Below are 6,076 nucleotides of genomic sequence, written 5' to 3'. Positions count from 1 at the left end.
TGGAAATCGAACCCGGGTCAACTGCTTGGGAAGCAGCTATGCTCACCACTATACCATCACTGCATGAACCCACTTGACTGGTTTGGGATTTTGGCTGTTAAATCTGCTAAAGTTTTACTTAAAAAAGGAGGACTGAATATGTCTTGAAAGAGCCAATTACTAAAAAGTTTAAAAACAAGGCAAAGCATTGTCCAAAACTCAAAGATGAATTCTTGTGAATCAGCTTTGTAGCTTTTACACCAATTCTTACATTTCTCTCAATTATTTTCACTTTTTTGCCTATAAGGTAACTAAACTCTTACCAAGAAAGAAAGTACACTATGAGCCTTAGCTCAAACAGATTACAAAGATTCAACAGCAGCACCAAATTCCCCCTAAAGACCTCTGCCATTTTTGGCATTTTTAACACTAACTCTAAAGACAGAGGAGTTTTTGGAATCAGTTATGTAGCTTTTCCACCTCTGCCTACAAATTCTCTCAATTAGCTTTGCTTTTTGCCAACTAAGGTAGCTAAAGTGTTACCAAGAAAGAAATAAAAGCATAAGCCTTAGCACAGAAAGTGAAAAAGAGTCCAAACACCACCAAATGCAAAAAAACAATGAGTTCTTCAAGAATTAAACTATGGCCTATTGTTTTAAAAGCAACTACACCCACCAGCATAACACTAATGCCAACCCTGACATGGACTTCATATTGGAGACTAACCCTACAAAGTGTTTAATCAACAACTGAAGAGCAGAAGATCAGTTAGATGAGACAGTTGAAAAAAATCTAAGAAATATTCTCTTCAATTTTTTTCTCATTTTCGTGGTTGCTAAACTCTAAGAAGAAAGAAGAGCCTGAGACTTAACACGAAAAATTAAAACAGACTAAAAGCATCACCAAATGTGAAAAACAATTCATGCATTGGCTGAGAATCAAACTCGGGTCAACTACTTGGAAGGCAGAGATTCTTACCACTATACCACCAACAATTACAGAAGCCATGTTTTTTTCTTACATTTTCTGCACTAACAATACGAAATTATTAGTAAAAAGTAAGACGTGCCAGGAAAAAAACCCCCACATAAGTTTTACATTGACCAGGAATCAATCGCAGGTCAACTGCTTGGAAGGCAGGTTTGCTCACCACTATACCAAAAATGCTTAAGGTACCCAGCATTTTTTTCACATTTTCTGCAGTAACCCTACAAAATTGTTAGTAAAAAGTATGACGTGACTGAAAAAAAAAAACACCGATGTTTTGTATTGGCCGGGAATTGAACCCAGGTCAACTGCTTGGAAGGCAGCTATGCTCACCACTTTACCACCAATGCTTACAGGGTCAGCTTTTGTTTTTACATTTTCTGCACTAACATTACAAAATAGTTTGTAAAATGTATGATATGCCAGAAATAAAATTACATAAGTATTGCATTGGCTGGAAATCGAACATGGGTCAACTGCTTGGGAAGCAGCTATGCTCACCACTATACCACCAATGCACGAACCAACTTGACTGGTTTGGGATTTTGACTGTTAAATCTGCTAAAGTTTTACTTAAAAAAAGGATGACTGAATATGCCTTGAAAGAGCCAATTACTAAAAAGTTTAAAAACAAGGCAAAGCATTGTCCAAAACTCAAAGATGAATTCTTGTGAATCAGCTATGTAGCTTTTCCACCAATTCTTACATTTCTCTCAATTGTTTTCACTTTTTTGCCAATAAGGTAACTAAACTCTTACCAAGAAAGCAAGTACACAATGAGCCTTAGCTCTAAAGGATTACAAAGAGTCAGCACCAAATTCCCCCTAAAGACCTCTGCCATTTTTGGCATTTTTAACACTAACTCTAAAGACAGAGGAGTTTTTGGAATCAGTTATGTAGCTTTTCCACCTCTGCCTACAAATTCTCTTAATTAGCTTTGCTTTTTGCCAACTAAGGTAGCTAAAGTGTTACCAAGAAAGAAATAAAAGCATAAGCCTTAGCACAGAAAGTGAAAAAGAGTCCAAACACCACCAAATGCAAAAAAACAATGAGTTCTTCAAGAATTAAACTATGGCCTATTGTTTTAAAAGCAACTACACCCACCAGCATAACACCAATGCCAACCCTGATATTGCTTTCATATTGGAGACTAACCCTACAAAGTGTTTAATCGACAACTGAAGAACAGAAGATCAGTTAGATGAGACAGTTGAAAAAAAGCTAAGAAATATTCTCTTCAATTTTTTTCTCATTTTCGTGTTTGCTAAACTCTAAGAAGAAAGAAGAGCCAGAGACTTAAAACGAAAAATTAAAACAGACTAAAAGCATCGCCAAATGTGAAAAACAATTCATGCGTTGGCTGAGAATCGAACTCGGGTCAACTACTTTTAAGGCAGCGATTCTCACCACTATACCACCAACAATTACAGAAGCCATGTTTTTTTCTTACATTTTCTGCACTAACAATACGAAATTATTAGTAAAACGTAAGACGTGCCAGTTAAAAAAAACCCACATAAGTATTGCATTGACCAGGAATCAATCGCAGGTCAACTGCTTGGAAGGCAGGTTTGCTCACCACTATACCAAAAATGCTTAAGGTACCCAGCATTTTTTTCACATTTTCTGCACTAACCCTACAAAATTGTTAGTAAAAAGTATGACGTGACTGAAAAAAAAAAACACCGATGTTTTGTATTGGCCGGGAATTGAACCCAGGTCAACTGCTTGGAAGGCAGCTATGCTCACCACTTTACCACCAATGCTTACAGGGTCAGCTTTTTTTTTTACATTTTCTGCACTAACATTACAAAATAGTTTGTAAAATGTATGATATGCCAGAAATAAAATTACATAAGTATTGCATTGGCTGGAAATCGAACCTGGGTCAACTGCTTGGGAAGCAGCTATGCTCACCACTATACCACCAATGCACGAACCCACTTGACTGGTTTGGGATTTTGGCTGTTAAATCTGCTAAAGTTTTACTTAAAAAAAGGAGGACTGAATATGCCTTGAAAGAGCCAATTACTAAAAAGTTTAAAAACAAGGCAAAGCATTGTCCAAAACTCAAAGATGAATTCTTGTGAATCAGCTATGTAGCTTTTCCAAAAATTCTTACATTTCTCTCAATTATTTTCACTTTTTTACCAATAAGGTAACTAAACTCTTACCAAGAAAGAAAGTACACTATGAGCCTTAGCTCAAACAGATTACAAAGAGTCAGCACCAGCACCAAATTACCCCTAAAGACCTCTGCCATTTTTGGCATTTTTAACACTAACTCTAAAGACAGAGGAGTTTTTGTAATCAGTTATGTACCTTTTCCACCTCTGCCTACAAATTCTCTCAATTAGCTTTGCTTTCTGCCCACTAAGGTAGCTAAAGTGTTACCAAGAAAGAAATAAAAGCATAAGCCTTAGCACAGAAAGTGAAAAAGATTCCAAACACCACCAAATGCAAAAAAACAATGAGTTCTTCAAGAATTAAACTATGGCCTATTGTTTTAAAAGCAACTACACCCACCAGCATAACACCAATGCCAACCCTGACATTGCTTTCTTATTGGAGACTAACCCTACAAAGTATTTAATCAACAACTGAAGAGCAGAAGATCAGTTAGATGAGACAGTTGAAAAAAATCTAAGAAATATTCTCTTCAATTTTTTTCTCATTTTCGTGGTTGCTAAACTCTAAGAAGAAAGAAGAGCATGAGCCTTAACATGAAAAATTAAAACAGACTAAAAGCATCACCAAATGTGAAAAACAATTCATGCGTTGGCCAGGAAACGAACCCCGGTCAACTGTTTGGAAGGCAGCTTTGCTCACCACTATACCACCAACACTTACAGAAGTCATGTTTTTTTCTTACATTTTCTGCACTAACAATACAAAATTATTAGTAAAAAGTAAGACGTGCCAGGAAAAAAAAAACCCACATAAGTATTGCATTGACCAGGAATCAATCGCAGGTCAACTGCTTGGAAGGCAGGTTTGCTCACCACTATACCAAAAATGCTTAAGGTACACAGCATTTTTTTCACATTTTCTGCACTAACCCTACAAAATTGTTAGTAAAAATTATGACGTGCCTGAAAAAAAAACACACCTATGTTTTGCATTGGCCGGGAATCGAACCCGGGTCAACTGCTTGGAAGGCAGCTATGCTCACGACTATACCACCAATGCTTACAGGATCAGCTTTTTTTTTTACATTTTCTGCACTAACTTTACAAAATAGTTTGTAAAATGTATGATATGCCAGAAATAAAACTACATAAGTATTGCATTGGCCGGGTATCGAACCTGGGTCAACTGCTTGGGAAGCAGCTATGCTCACCACTATACCACCAATGCATGAACCTACTTGACTGGTTTGGGATTATGGCTGTTAAATCTGCTAAAGTTTTACTTAAAAAAAGGAGGACTGAATATGTCTTGAAAGAGCCAATTACTAAAAAGTTTAAAAACAAGGCAAAGCATTGTCCAAAACTCAAAGATGAATTCTTGTGAATCAGCTATGGAGCTTTTCCACCAATTCTTACAATTCTCTCAATTATTTTCACTTTTTTGCCAATAAGGTAACTAAACTCTTACCAAGAAAAAAAGTACACTATGAGCCTTAGCTCAAAAAGATTACAAAAAGTCAGCACTAGCACCAAATTACCCCTAAAGACCTCTGCTATTTTTGGCATTTTTAACACTAATTCTAAAGACAGAGGAGTTTTTGGAATCAGTTATGTAGCTTTTCCACCTCTGCCTACAAATTCTCTCAATTAGCTTTGCTTTTTGCCAACTAAGATAGCTAAAGTGTTACCAAGAAAGAAATAAAAGCATAAGCCTTAGCACAGAAAGTGAAAAAGAGTCCAAACACCACCAAATGCAAAAAAACAATGAGTTCTTCAAGAATTAAACTATGGCCTATTGTTTTAAAAGCAACTACACCCACCAGCATGACACCAATGCCCACCCTGACATTGCTTTCGTATTGGAGACTAACCCTACAAAGTATTTAATCAACAACTGAAGAGCAGAAGATCAGTTAGATGAGACAGTTGAAAAAAAGCTAAGAAATATTCTCTTCAATTTTTTTCTCATTTTCGTGGTTGCTAAACTCTAAGAAGAAAGAAGAGCATGAGCCTTAACACGAAAAATTAAAACAGACTAAAAGCATCACCAAATGTGAAAAGCAATACATGCATTGGCTGAGAATCGAACTCGGGTCAACTAATTGGAAGGCAGCGATTCTCACCACGATACCACCAACACTTACAGAAGCCATGTTTTTTTCTTACATTTTCTGCACTAACAATACGAAATTATTAGTAAAAAGTAAGACGTGCCAGGAAAAAAACCCCCACATAAGTATTGCATTGAACAGGAATCAATCGCAGGTCAACTGCTTGGAAGGCAAGTTTGCTCACCACTATACCAAAAATGCTTAAGGTACCCAGCATTTTTTTCACATTTTCTGCACTAACCCTACAAAATTGTTAGTAAAAAGTATGGCGTGACCGAAAAAAAAAACACCGATGTTTGGTATTGGCCGGGAATTGAACCCAGGTCAACTGCTTGGAAGGCAGCTATGCTCAACACTATACCACCAATGGTTACAGAGTCAGCTTTTTTTTTTTACATTTTCTGCACTAACATTACAAAATAGTTTGTAAAATGTATGATATGCCAGAAATAAAGATACATAAGTATTGCATTGGCTGGAAATCGAACCCGGGTCAACTGCTTGGGAAGCAGCTATGCTCACCACTATACCACCAATGCATGAACCCACTTGACTGGTTTGGGATTTTGGCTGTTAAATCTGCTAAAGTTTTACTTAGAAAAGGAGGACTGAATATGTCTTGAAAGAGCCAATTACTAAAAAGTTTAAAAACAAGGCAAAGCATTGTCCAAAACTCAAAGATGAATTCTTGTGAATCAGCTATGGAGCTTTTCCACCAATTCTTACATTTCTCTCAATTATTATCACTTTTTTGCCAATAAGGTAACTAAACTCTTACCAAGAAAGTACACTATGAGCCTTAGCTCAAACAGATTACAAAGAGTCAACAGCAGCATCAAATTCCCCCTAAAGACCTCTGCCATTTTTGGC

At 36.7% G+C, this 6,076-nt stretch overlaps 2 non-coding genes across 2 annotated transcripts; both read right to left on the bottom strand.

The window, feature by feature from the left end:
• Nucleotides 1-4,083: 4,083 nt before the first annotated feature.
• Nucleotides 4,084-4,155, bottom strand: TRNAG-UCC (transfer RNA glycine (anticodon UCC)). Its single transcript has one exon. It is a non-coding gene; the product is annotated as a tRNA-Gly (tRNA).
• A 96-nt stretch (nucleotides 4,156-4,251) lies between these two features.
• Nucleotides 4,252-4,323, bottom strand: TRNAG-CCC (transfer RNA glycine (anticodon CCC)). Its single transcript has one exon. It is a non-coding gene; the product is annotated as a tRNA-Gly (tRNA).
• Between the last annotated feature and the right edge of the window lie 1,753 nt (nucleotides 4,324-6,076).

This window comes from Phyllobates terribilis, unplaced genomic scaffold (assembly GCF_046119375.1).
Source record: "Phyllobates terribilis strain yellow unplaced genomic scaffold, ASM4611937v1 Scaffold_3__8_contigs__length_932513732, whole genome shotgun sequence".
NCBI lineage: Eukaryota > Metazoa > Chordata > Amphibia > Anura > Dendrobatidae > Phyllobates > Phyllobates terribilis.
Note: the sequence above shows the minus strand (reverse complement) of the source record. Positions and strands in the feature narration are given on the sequence as shown.